The 11841-nt window shown below is 49.9% G+C and overlaps 1 pseudogene; it reads right to left on the bottom strand.

Moving 5' to 3' along the window:
• Nucleotides 1–1060: 1060 nt before the first annotated feature.
• On the bottom strand, nt 1061–2995 carry LOC147972628 (F-box/FBD/LRR-repeat protein At3g26920-like; annotated as a pseudogene).
• Between the last annotated feature and the right edge of the window lie 8846 nt (nt 2996–11841).

The raw sequence follows: 11841 nt of genomic DNA, 5'->3' as shown, positions 1-11841 counted from the left end.
CAACAATATGATCGGTCCGGTTACGAAATATTGGCATGTAAAAGTGTCGGTCCGGTACGGTTTTAGCTCGGTCCAACTCGATTAATCGAAACAACACAACTGAAAAACAACCCAGCACACGATTCTGCGATGCGCGTAATCGGCGTTCTTTTGTTTTCTTTCCTTTTTACTCTGTCCGATCCACACATCTCGGAGATCATGACCAGTCGTTACGCTACACCTCCCCACGATCTGCCATCTAACTGAAGATCGATCAGAGGCAGACCATACTTTTGTACGTGGGCATAGCCGTGATAGGCCCTGTTTATTTGCAACATGCAAATTGTAAAGAGGATCAACATGGCACATGCAACAACCCTGCAGTGCAGACTCCTCTCGGCTCAACAGAATTAACGTGACAGAAATCAGAATTAACGTGTCAAAAAAACAGGAAGCAACGAGGCAACACCATTAACTGCATAACACTACCTTGTGAGTAACATAGCTGTGTGGCTGTGTCCATGGGATTCATCCGCTCAGGAGCCTCCCAGATGAAAAAACTCCAGCTACACATGGTAGGAAGGAAGAACTAGGGCACCAGCCAGAAAGCACTGACGGTGACGCCGGCGCTGCTACTCAAGGCGTCCCTGCGCTTCTTCTCAACGAGCTCAGAGAAGGCCATGTCGAGCGTGGCGACGAGGCCCGCGGCTGCTTCCCCTCTCCTTCCTCTCCTTCCCATACCCTATAGACTCCCGTCGCCGTGCGCTGCCGCTCGCCGTCACCGTCCGCCGCCACTCGCCGTGGCCGTACACCAACATGGGCGGTCCACTCGGTCCGGCCCGAGCTTTACCACTGCCGGTCCGGTCCAGGAAAAGAGGACCGAGGAGCTGCTCGGTCCGGTCCGCCACCGGCCGGTCCAAACGGCGGCTCGGTCAGGGACCAGACCGGCCCGGACCATGTCCACCCTGAGACACATATATCCCCTGGCTCTGAAACTTCTAAATTTCAGCATACTTTAGGCTACTGTTGTTTTGCAAGAGACTCCACTGAAAGGGCATCATACCAGACAACAACATTTGCACTACGAGCTACCAAAGGGATCAACTGTCCACATATCATGAAAGTGATAGTGATCGCAAAAGCTGGGGATATCAAAATCTCTTTTAAAATAAAATCTTGCACCTCTGGAAGCACTGATATCCAGTTGTAGCCGCCTGCGCTGATTAGCCACCCATTTATCATTGCAGGTACCACTGGCACCAAATTTCATTACCTTGAGCACCTTTGCGTTCAGAACAAAGAACTTGGCAAAGTTAACATCTGCTCTCTTGCCTTCATAGGTGTTCAAAACTATTGCTCTGAGATGGAGTTCAAGGCATTCGATGGGATCGAGTGTGCTATATTGGCACACATTTTTCATATCCTTCCTATGGCGTGACTGCAAAAGAACAAAATAGGTATTGGTGGCCACTTAGGTCGTGATAAAAGGAGTGACTTTACTGTGGGCAGGGAAACAATGATTTTACATAGTTGGCACCTAGTTAGATAAGGATTAGTTGTATTTGCATGATGATTGAATTAATTAGGGATTACTGAACAATGTAATCCCCTTACTTCATTTTAACTTAAAAATCTCCTACGTGTAGTTTTGACTACCATATTTTTCATTGTACAATTATAGGGGAAAAAATTACACAACAATCTTTACTATGAAGGCTAATTTTACCAAAATGTACTAAATATTACGTCCAAACCAAACTTCCAGAGATATATAATTGATCAAAGTTAAAATACCATGTAACTAGATTTAACAACAAAGATTTTCACCTGGATGTATAGCTTCTCTACGCAGGGAAAGCATATAAGGAAGCCAACAACTGCATCTAGATTGGGGCCGATAGATTCTAGAACCAAAACCTTCACTGTGCGTCCCGACGCGGTCAAGCTAGTGGGGACAATTTCCTAGAGAAAACAGATACACACGCATCAATAGATTGCAAGTAGAAAATACCGAAATGCATGCAAGTTTTTTACCTGCAGAATTGCTCCATTCACAGTTTTGAAATTTTCGCTAGACAAGCAGCCCAACACCATCAATTTCAACGCCGCAAGGACTCTGACTATCCTCGGGCCACCAAATGGACCAAGTGTGATCAATCTCTCAAGGCAAGGTGCACCTTCAATGACAAGCTCCTGAAGCAGGGACTCTTCACCGTAGGAGTAAGAACCAGCGACACCAACACTCCGTAGAGTGGACGAGATGATTCGGACGGAGCTGGGCCCCTGGATGTTATCAAGCTGAAGGTTCTCTAGCGCAGTGCAGGCAGCGAGCAGGCAGTGGAGGGTCGCCTCCGAGATAGCGACACCACAGAGCTTGAGCTCCTTCAGCCGAGGGAGATGAAGTGAGGGGGTAACTTTAATCTCGTGGAAATCACAACCGCACAGTCTGACCATGCGCAGCGTGGGCGTGAAACGGAGCACGGACGGCGGCAGCGTCCACCACGGATTGTCGCCCAATTAGAATTCAAGCTCCTCGAGGCCATCGAAGGCGGGGGACCAGAACCAACCGTCGAACTTGGCGCAGAGGTCACGGCTGAGGTGGATGCCGTACGTGGCGGTCACCCAAGGAGAGGCGGCGAGAGGGGCCGGTATGCACGGCGAGGATCTTGGAGACGATGACGGCGATGCGCTCGCTCACCTGGCGGTAAACAGGTTTGTAGTCGACGTCGCGGTTGAACGAGGCGGTGCGCCAGATATGGCCGACGAGGTAGTCGACCGCGAGGTTAAGCGGGGCGGAGCGCCAGAGGTAGCGCCACCGGGAAGAGAGAGCGGTTGTCCGCGCGGCGTCCTTGGTGGGCAAGAGAGAGATGATGGTGCCGAGGATCTCGTCAGGGAGGCAGCTGATGAGATCGAGGGCGAGGCTCGCACCATCGCCGCCGCTGACGTCCATGCTTGCCGGAGATTGCGGATCGTCCCGCCTCCGCTTCTTGGATAGGGAAGCCGCCACATCGTTCATGGACGCTGCCGCCCAAAAAATCCGAGAATTAGGTTGGAATCTTCTGTCACCCCCGAGCGATCTATTTAACGGGTTGGGGCCGCTGCTAGGCGTCAACCGACTGATTTCTCCCTAGAAATCAGCCGGGTTGGTAGCCGTCTGATCTCGTCATGATCTGGATTCCAAGGTAGCCATTAGCACACAACGCACAAACACAGAATAACACTCCTGCGTTCTCCCCATGTCGCCAGAACGCACCGTCCCTGCCCGACTCGCTCCACAACAGCATGCTTTCTCTCGATGGAGCGCCGTCTGACTCGCCCTGCGGTAGCAGCATCCCGAGTGATGCTTGCTCGTTGCTCACGGACGCGTCGCAGCAGCATCGAAAGCTGTCATCGTAGCACGCCGGCAGCGTCACGCGAGCAGTTCACGGCAACACCACCTGTTGCATTGCCATGCCGCGAACCTCGCCGGGAGAGCGCCGGCGGCGGCCACCATTTGCAGCATCCGTGGAGCACGGCGACGCGGCGCGCGGTTGCTGCTATGCAGCGCGTGGCGGTGACGACGATTGCTGCAATGCAGCGCGCGGCGGTGACAGTGCGTGGCCGGGACGGCGAATGCCGCGACGCGCGGCGGCAACGGCGGTTGCTTCTATGCAGCGCGTGGCGGCGGCCGGGGGGGGGGGGGGGGGGGGGGGGTTGCTGCTATGCTGCTATGCAGTGGCAGTGCGTGGCGGGGACGAGGGTTGCTGCTATGCAGCTTGGGGTGGTGACGGCGCATGGCGGCGACGGCGGATGCTTTGACGCAGCGCGCGGCAGCGACGACGGTTGCTTCTATGCAGCGCGTGGTGGCGACGGGGGTTGCTGATATGCAGCTCGTGGCGGGGACGAGGGTTGCTGCTATGCATCCCGCGGTGTTGATGGCGCATGGCGGCGACAGCGGATACTTCGACGCAGCGCGCGGCAGCGACGAGGGATGACGTAGCGAACGGCGACGCCGGTTGCTGCTATGCAGCGCGAGGTTGCGGCGCCGGTTGCCGCTATGCAGTGCGTGGCGGTGACGCCGGATGGCCGGGATGGGAAGCAGCCGTGCTCCGTCCTTTGTTGCGCCGGTGGCCGGTGGTTGCTCGTTGCTTCCTCGCTGGAGAGAACGGCGATACGGGAGTATCGTGCGGCCGTTGGAGAAGATAAGGAGGAGAGAGGAAGCGGTGTGTGGGTCACAGCGGACACGTGGCGGGAGGGAGAGACGGCTTAAGCTTCGTCGTTATCAGTCGGTGGAAAACAAGTGTTTCCCTTTGGAATATGTACGATATACACACGTATATACATATCACAAAAAATCTCTTTTCTATAAGAAAGAAAGAAAAACTAGGGTTCATCCGAACGATAAGGGCAACTCCAACCGCCCGACGTAAACAGACATGATTTTGTCCGCTATTTATTCGTTTAGATTGGTAAAACGGATGAGCGTATCCGATTTGTCGGTGCTATTTATCCGTTTGAATCGGCAAAACGGATGCGCGTGTCTGATTTGTCGGTGCGTCCAACACCGCCTATGTATTTTAGTCCACATGGTTTTAATAAAAACTAACAAATAGGCATGCATATTAATATAAATAATAAAACATACTTCCTCCGTCCTAAAATTCTTATCTTAGATTTGTCTAGATACGGATGTATAACGTAAGGAGTAATAAAAAACGGCGCCAAAGTTCATTTATACATAAAATATAAATAAAACTTCAAAAAATAAAGCACTCCCCACCCGCCGCATCCGGCAGCCCTAGTTGTTCTTCCGAGAGTCAGAGCTCGTGAGGTCAAAGTACACCGGCGCTTCTGCCTAAAGAAAGGCCCGCCGGCCGCCTCCTTTGGCTTCTGCCTCGGCGGCTGTTCCTGCCTAGCGCAACGCACGCGCCTCCTCCGCATGTTGCCGCCATTCCTCGTCCTCCTCGTGCTCCCGCTGCATTCGCCATTCCGCATCAGCCCGCTCGTCCGCCAGCTAGTGCGCCTTCTAGACCTCGAGTGCTGCACCTCCTCCTCGTCAGTGGAGTGCATCCACACAGCCGGCACGTTGAACAGCTCCTGAGCGACACCGGGCCACTGCTACCTCTCGAGGACACCATCGGGCAATTTAGCACCGGCGTGGGCGTGGGCGGTACCCGTGGTGACAGTGGCGGTAGCGGATAGACGCAATCGCATGCCGCGAAGAGCTGGAGCGCCTCCTTCATGCCACCCTATCCCGTGGCCGGCGAGCGCCCCCTCCCCTCTGCTGGCACCAGTGTCCATCTCACTGGACCGCACGACGAGCTGGCCTCGGCGTCATGCTTGGCCTTGGGCCCTTGCCAAAGAAGCTGGCCATGGCATCTAGGTTTTCCTAGCTGCCAGCGAGGGGGCACGTGTGGCCAGATGTGGACGGAAGTGAAAATTAGAAGTGGATGTGCCCCTGCGCACGCTTGCCATTTAAAAAGAGCATGGACTAGCGACGCTTTCAGCCGTTGCCATGCGGGCCCGAGTTAGGTGGACGCATTGACTATGACCGCGGGTGGTAGTGGGGCGGCCGACATGTGGGTCCGAGGTGGACACCGAGGGGATGTGTGGCACGTCTATCTCGTGTCTGTGTGGACGCAAATCAGGCACAAATTTGGACCGGAAATGTGTCCACACATATGACAAGCGGACGAGATTTGGATTTGCATCACACTTTGGGCCCGCGTTTTCGTTTCTTTCAACCCAAACGAACACGCGTGGACCAAATGCATCGGCGTGTTGGAGTTTCCCTAACTCTTCATGCATGCATCGACCACCTCCGTGGCTTTGGATCCGAGTTTTTTTAAAGGAAGGCCTTCATGGCTAGCTTTATTAAAATTTAAATAACACTTACACCATCAGCTAAAAATTACAAATAAAGCCAGGAGGTGAGTCCAACCACACATTGTTGGATCATCACAACCTTTTTGTGCTAGCACATGAGCTACCATATTTGACTCGCGGTTACAATGCTCGATCAAAACCTTCCCGAAATCAAGACTAAGATCTCGGGTCTTCGATCCGAGTTTATCGAATGGTCTGCACAACATGACCCTTATTGCGACCCTTTGGAGCTATTGCAGAGCGACTACGCATTCGTGGGCCTCCTTTCCCGTATGCCACGTGTCCCTGTGAACCATACACACCTTCGCTGTCTCTTATCTGAAAGCGTTCTCATCGCATCGTTTTTCAACCGAATTAATCCCTTTTCTCGTTGGCTCCTTGCATTGCTTCTCCTAAGAGAGCCTCTCTCTCTCCCTGCCCTCTTACACTCGAGATCCCCTACTCCACCGCATTGTTTAGCAATACCACCCCTCCCCTTCCCTGTGCACCAGCCTCGGCCACCGCCTTTGTTTGCTACACACGCCGCCCTAGCCCCCGCATGATGCAACCATGGGGCCACCACACGCGCCATCGCCTCGATAGCTGCGCTCCGCAATGGGCGTCGCCCTGGATCCAACGCCACATGTTGTTTTCCTTCGAATCCAAGGCAAGAGCGCGGCCCGGCATGCGCACCTGCCACCTGGCTCATCTCTTGCATGCGTTCGCGTGCAATGGTGGGATTTTTGCTGGAGGGGTGAACTCGCCATGCCTGTTGCGAAGGCGTTAGGGGCACTACTTTTTTTAGACATGTTGCAAGGCTCAATCGCCACCATGATTGCTTGTTGCAATGGGTAGCATCATCGGTGTTGCATGTCGCTACCATCGATGGTGCTAGATTGCAACACACAGGGTGTTGCATACCACGAAGCGTTGCAACTGCAACATCCGCACTGTTGTTGCTGAATATTAGTTGGGCTATAGGCCCATTTAACAATTTCAGAAAATCCCTAAGGGCCCATGCTGTAAATTGAGTGGTGGGAAGTTTACTCCCACATGGCTAGTTGAGAGAGGTGTACACCAAATTATAAGGTGAGCTCTTCTCCCACTAGTATGAGTTGGTGTGAAGGAAGGAGAGGTGTTCCACACGCGCGTCCTCCTCCGCCGCCCGCTTCGCCACGCCACGCCACGCCTCGCCTCGTCACGATGCGCGCGCGCGCCGCGGGTTGCGGGTTGCGGGAATGAGCCGAGCCGATGCAATGTTTTGCCGGTCAAAATTGGAGAGCCATTAAAGACACAAAATGAATGTGACATCTTAAAACGTCCATAATAAATACGTTTTATTGTGGAGATGGAAACGTCTATAATTAAACGCGTTTTTATGGAGATGAAACGTCTGTAATTAAACATGTTTTTATGGAGATGAAACGTCTGTAATTAAACGCGTTTTATTGCTGGATCGTTCTCCTACCCGACTGACTATATATATAAGGCATCGCAGCTCAACTCCATGCGCTTCACACCTCCACTACTCCCTGGTCGTTCCTTTCACTGCTGCTGGCCTCCGTGATCCCATCCCGTCTGCCGCGTACACGGCTGACGGGAGAGCAGGCCTCCGAAACCCCGCTTCTCCAGATCCTGCACGGGATAGAGGCGATTAGGTTTTTGGGGAGCGTCTCCTACGCGACTGCTCGCCTTGGTTCAACTACTTCATCTACGTCGACTACTTCTGTGTCACCTTCGTCTTCACCATGAGCACCGACTCCGATCATGCGGCTGCCGAGAAGGCTGCTGCGGACAAGAGGATTGCTGACGAGGCCGACGCCTCCGCTGCTGCTACGACCGACTGGCCTACTGGAGGGTATAACACATTTACACCGCTCCTGTTTACTTTCATGTGTGTAGTACTAGTAGTTTGCATAGATGTTTCTACTATCTACCTAGCACGTGCGTACATCACCATAATTCAGTATGTCATTAGCACTGCCTATGTCATGTTCATGATTTATTATTGGATTAAATTAATCGAACAATTGCTTAATTTCTCAACAATCCAAAAACCTAATTTGTGTAGGCAATTTTTGATCCATGGTTTTGCTGCTGCATTGAAATCAGCCCCATTTACGGGGACGTACTTTAAGCGTTGGCATATGCTACCTCTTGAGCTTGCGTTGGATTTCTCCGAAGAGGAAAGGATGATGCAGCAGAGTAGCGTAAGTATTTTTCTCAGTTTTTGAGAACCAAGGTATCAATCCAGTAGGAGGCCACGCTCAAGTCCCTCGTACCTGCACAAAATGATAGCTACTCGCAACCAACGCGATTAGGGGTTGTCAATCCCTTCATGGTCACTTACGAGAGTGAGATCTGATAGATATAATATTTTTGGTATTTTTGATATAGAGATGCAAAGTGAAAAGTAAAAGGCAAAGTAAAAAAGCAAAGCAAGATTAAAGTGATGGAGATTGATATGATGAGAATAGACCCGGGGGCCATAGGTTTCACTACTGGCTTCTCTCAAGAGCATAAGTATTCTACGGTGGGTGAACAAATTACTGTTGAGCAATTGACAGAATTGAGCATAGTTATGAGAATATCTAGGCATGATCATGTATATAGGCATCACGTCCGTGACAAGTAGACCGAAACGATTCTGCATCTACTACTATTACTCCACTCATCGACTGCTATCCAGCATGCATCTAGAGTATTAAGTTAAAAACAGAGTAACGCTTTAAGCAAGATGACATGATGTAGAGAGATAAATTCATGCAATATGAAATAAACCCCATCTTGTTATCCTCGATGGCAGCGATGCAATACGTGCCTTGCTGCCCCTTCTGCCACTGGGAAAGGACACCGCAAGATCGAACCCAAAGCTAAGCACTTCTCCCATGGCAAGAACTACCAATCTAGTTGGCCAAACCAAACGGATAATTCGAAGAGACTTGCAAAGATAACCAATCATACATAAAAGAATTCAGAGAAGATTCAAATATTATTCATAGATAGACTTGATCATAAACCCACAATTCATCGGTCTCAACAAACACACCGCAAAAAGAAGAAGATTACATCGAATAGATCTCCACGAGAGAGGGGGGGAACTTTGTATTGAGATCCAAAAAGAGAGAAGAAGCCATCTAGCTAATAACTATGGACCCGAAGGTCTGAGGTAAACTACTCACACTTCATCGGAGAGGCTATGATGATGTAGAAGCCCTCCGTGATGACGGTCCTCTCCAGCGGAGCTCTGGAACAGGCGCCAAGATGGGATCTCGTGGATACAGAAAGTTGCGGCGGTGGAATTAGGTTTTTGGCTCCCCCTCTGTTCGTTTGGGGGTACATAGGTATATATTGAAGGAAATATGCCCTAGAGGCAATAATAATGTTATTATTTTATTTCCTTATATCATGATAAATGTTTATTATTCATGCTAGAATTGTATTATCCGGAAACATAATACTTGTGTGAATATATAGACAAACTAAACGTCACTAGTACGCCTTGAAGGAAATATGCCCTAGAGGCAATAATAAAGTTATTATTTATTTCCTTATATGATGATAAATGTTTATTATTCATGCTAGAATAGTATTAACCGAAAACATAATACATGTGTGAATACATAGACAAACAGAGTGTCACTAGTATGCCTCTACTTGACTAGCTCGTCAATCGAAGATGGTTATGTTTCCTAACCATAAACAAAAGAGTTGTTATTTGATTAACGGGATCACATCATTAGAAGAATGATGTGATTGACATGACCCATTCCATTAGCTTAGCACCCGATCGTTTAGTACGTTGCTATTGCTTTCTTCAAGACTTATACATGTTCCTATGACTATGAGATTATGCAAATCCCGTTTGCCGGAGGAACACTTTGTGTGCTACCAAACGTCACAACGTAACTGGGTGATTATAAAGGAGCTCTACAGGTGTCTCCAAAGGTACATGTTGGGTTGGCGTATTTCGAGATTAGGATTTGTCACTTCGATTGTCGGAGAGATATCTCTGGGCCCTCTCGGTAATGCACATGACTTAAGCCTTGCAAGCATTGCAACTAATGAGTTAGTTGTAGGATGATGTATTACGGAACGAGTAAAGAGACTTGCCGGTAACAAGATTGAACTAGGTATTGAGATACCGACGATCGAATCTCGGGCAAGTAACATACCGATGACAAAGGGAACAATGTATGTTGTTATGCGGTCTGACCGATAAAGATCTTCGTAGAATATGTGGGAGCCAATATGAGCATCCAGGTTCCGCTATTGGTTATTGACCGGAGATGTGTCTCGGTCATGTCTACATTGTTCTCGAACCAGTAGGGTCCGCACGCTTAAGGTTTCGATGACAGTTATATTATGAGTTTATGAGTTTTGATGTACCGAAGGAGTTCGGAGTCCCGGATGAGATCGGGGACATGACGAGGAGTCTTGAAATGGTCGAGACATAAAGATCGATATATTGGACGACTATATTCGGACATCGGAAAGGTTCCGAGTGATTCAGATATTTTTTGGAGTACTGGAGAGTTACGGGAATACGTATTGGGCCTTATTGGGCCATACGGGAAAGAAGAAAAAGGGCCTCAAGGGTGGCCGCACCCCTCCCCTTAGTCTGGTCCGAATTGGACTAGGGAAGGGGGGCGCCCCCTTCCTTCCTTCTCCTTTTCCCTTCCTCTTTTCCTATTCCATATGGGAGGTGGAATCCTACTAGGAGTAGGGAGTCCTAGTAGGACTCCACACCTGGCGCCTCTCCTAGGGCCGGCCTCCTCCCCCCTTGCTCCTTTATATACGGGGGCAGGGTGGCACCTCTAGACACACAAGTTGATCTTCGTGATCGTTCTCTTAGCCGTGTGCGGTGCCCCCCTCCACCATAATCCTCGATAATATTGTAGCGGTGCTTAGGCGAAGCCCTGCGACGGTAGAACATCAAGATCGTCACCACGCCGTCGTGCTGACAGAACTCTTCCCTGACACTTTGCTGGATCGGAGTCCGGGGATTGTCATCGAGCTGAACGTGTGCTAGAACTCGGAGGTGCCGTAGTTTCGGTGCTTGATCGGTCAGGCCGTGAAGACGTACGACTACATCAACCGCGTTGTCATAACGCTTCCGCTGTCGGTCTACGAGGGTACGTAGGCAACACTCTCCCCTCTCGTTGCTATGCATCACCATGATCTTGCGTGCGCGTAGGAAATTTTTTCAAATTACTACGTTCCCCAACAGTGGCATCCGAGCCTAGGTTTTATGCGTTGATGTTGTGCACGAGTAGAACACAAGTGAGTTGTGGGCGATATAAGTCATACTGCTTACCAGCATGTCATACTTTGGTTCGACGGTATTGTTGGATGAAGCGGCCCGGACCGACATTACGCATACGCTTACGCGAGACTGGTTCTACTGACGTGCTTTGCACACAGGTGGCTGGCGGGTGTCAGTTTCTCCAACTTTAGTTGAATCGAGTGTGGCTACGCCCAGTCCTTGCGAAGGTTAAAACAACACTAACTTGACAAACTATCGTTGTGGTTTTGATGCGTAGGTAAGAACGGTTCTTGCTCAGCCCGTAGCAGCCACGTAAAACTTGCAACAACAAAGTAGAGGACGTCTAACTTGTTTTTGCAGGGCATGTTGTGATGTGATATGGTCAAGACATGATGAGATATAAGTTGTTGTATAAGATGATCATGTTTTGTTGAAGTTATCGGCAACTGGCAGAAGCCTTATGGTTGTCTCTTTATTGCATAAGATGCAAGCGCCAAATAATTGCTTTACTTTATTGCTATGCGATAGCAATAGTTGCAAGAGCAGTAGTTGGTGAGACGACCATGTGACGACACATTGATATAGATCAAGATGATGGAGATCATGGTGTCATGCCAGTGACGATGGAAATCATGACGATATTTTGGAGTTAGAGATCAAAGGCACAAGATGATGATGGCCATATCATGTCACATATTTTGATTGCATGTGATGTTTATCTTTTATGCATCTTATCTTTCTTTGATTGACGG

This window comes from Triticum urartu, chromosome 5A, assembly GCF_056163025.1.
Source record: "Triticum urartu cultivar PI428250 chromosome 5A, HENAU_Tu73, whole genome shotgun sequence".
Classification (NCBI taxonomy): domain Eukaryota; kingdom Viridiplantae; phylum Streptophyta; class Magnoliopsida; order Poales; family Poaceae; genus Triticum; species Triticum urartu.
This window is presented reverse-complemented; position numbering and strand designations above follow the sequence as displayed.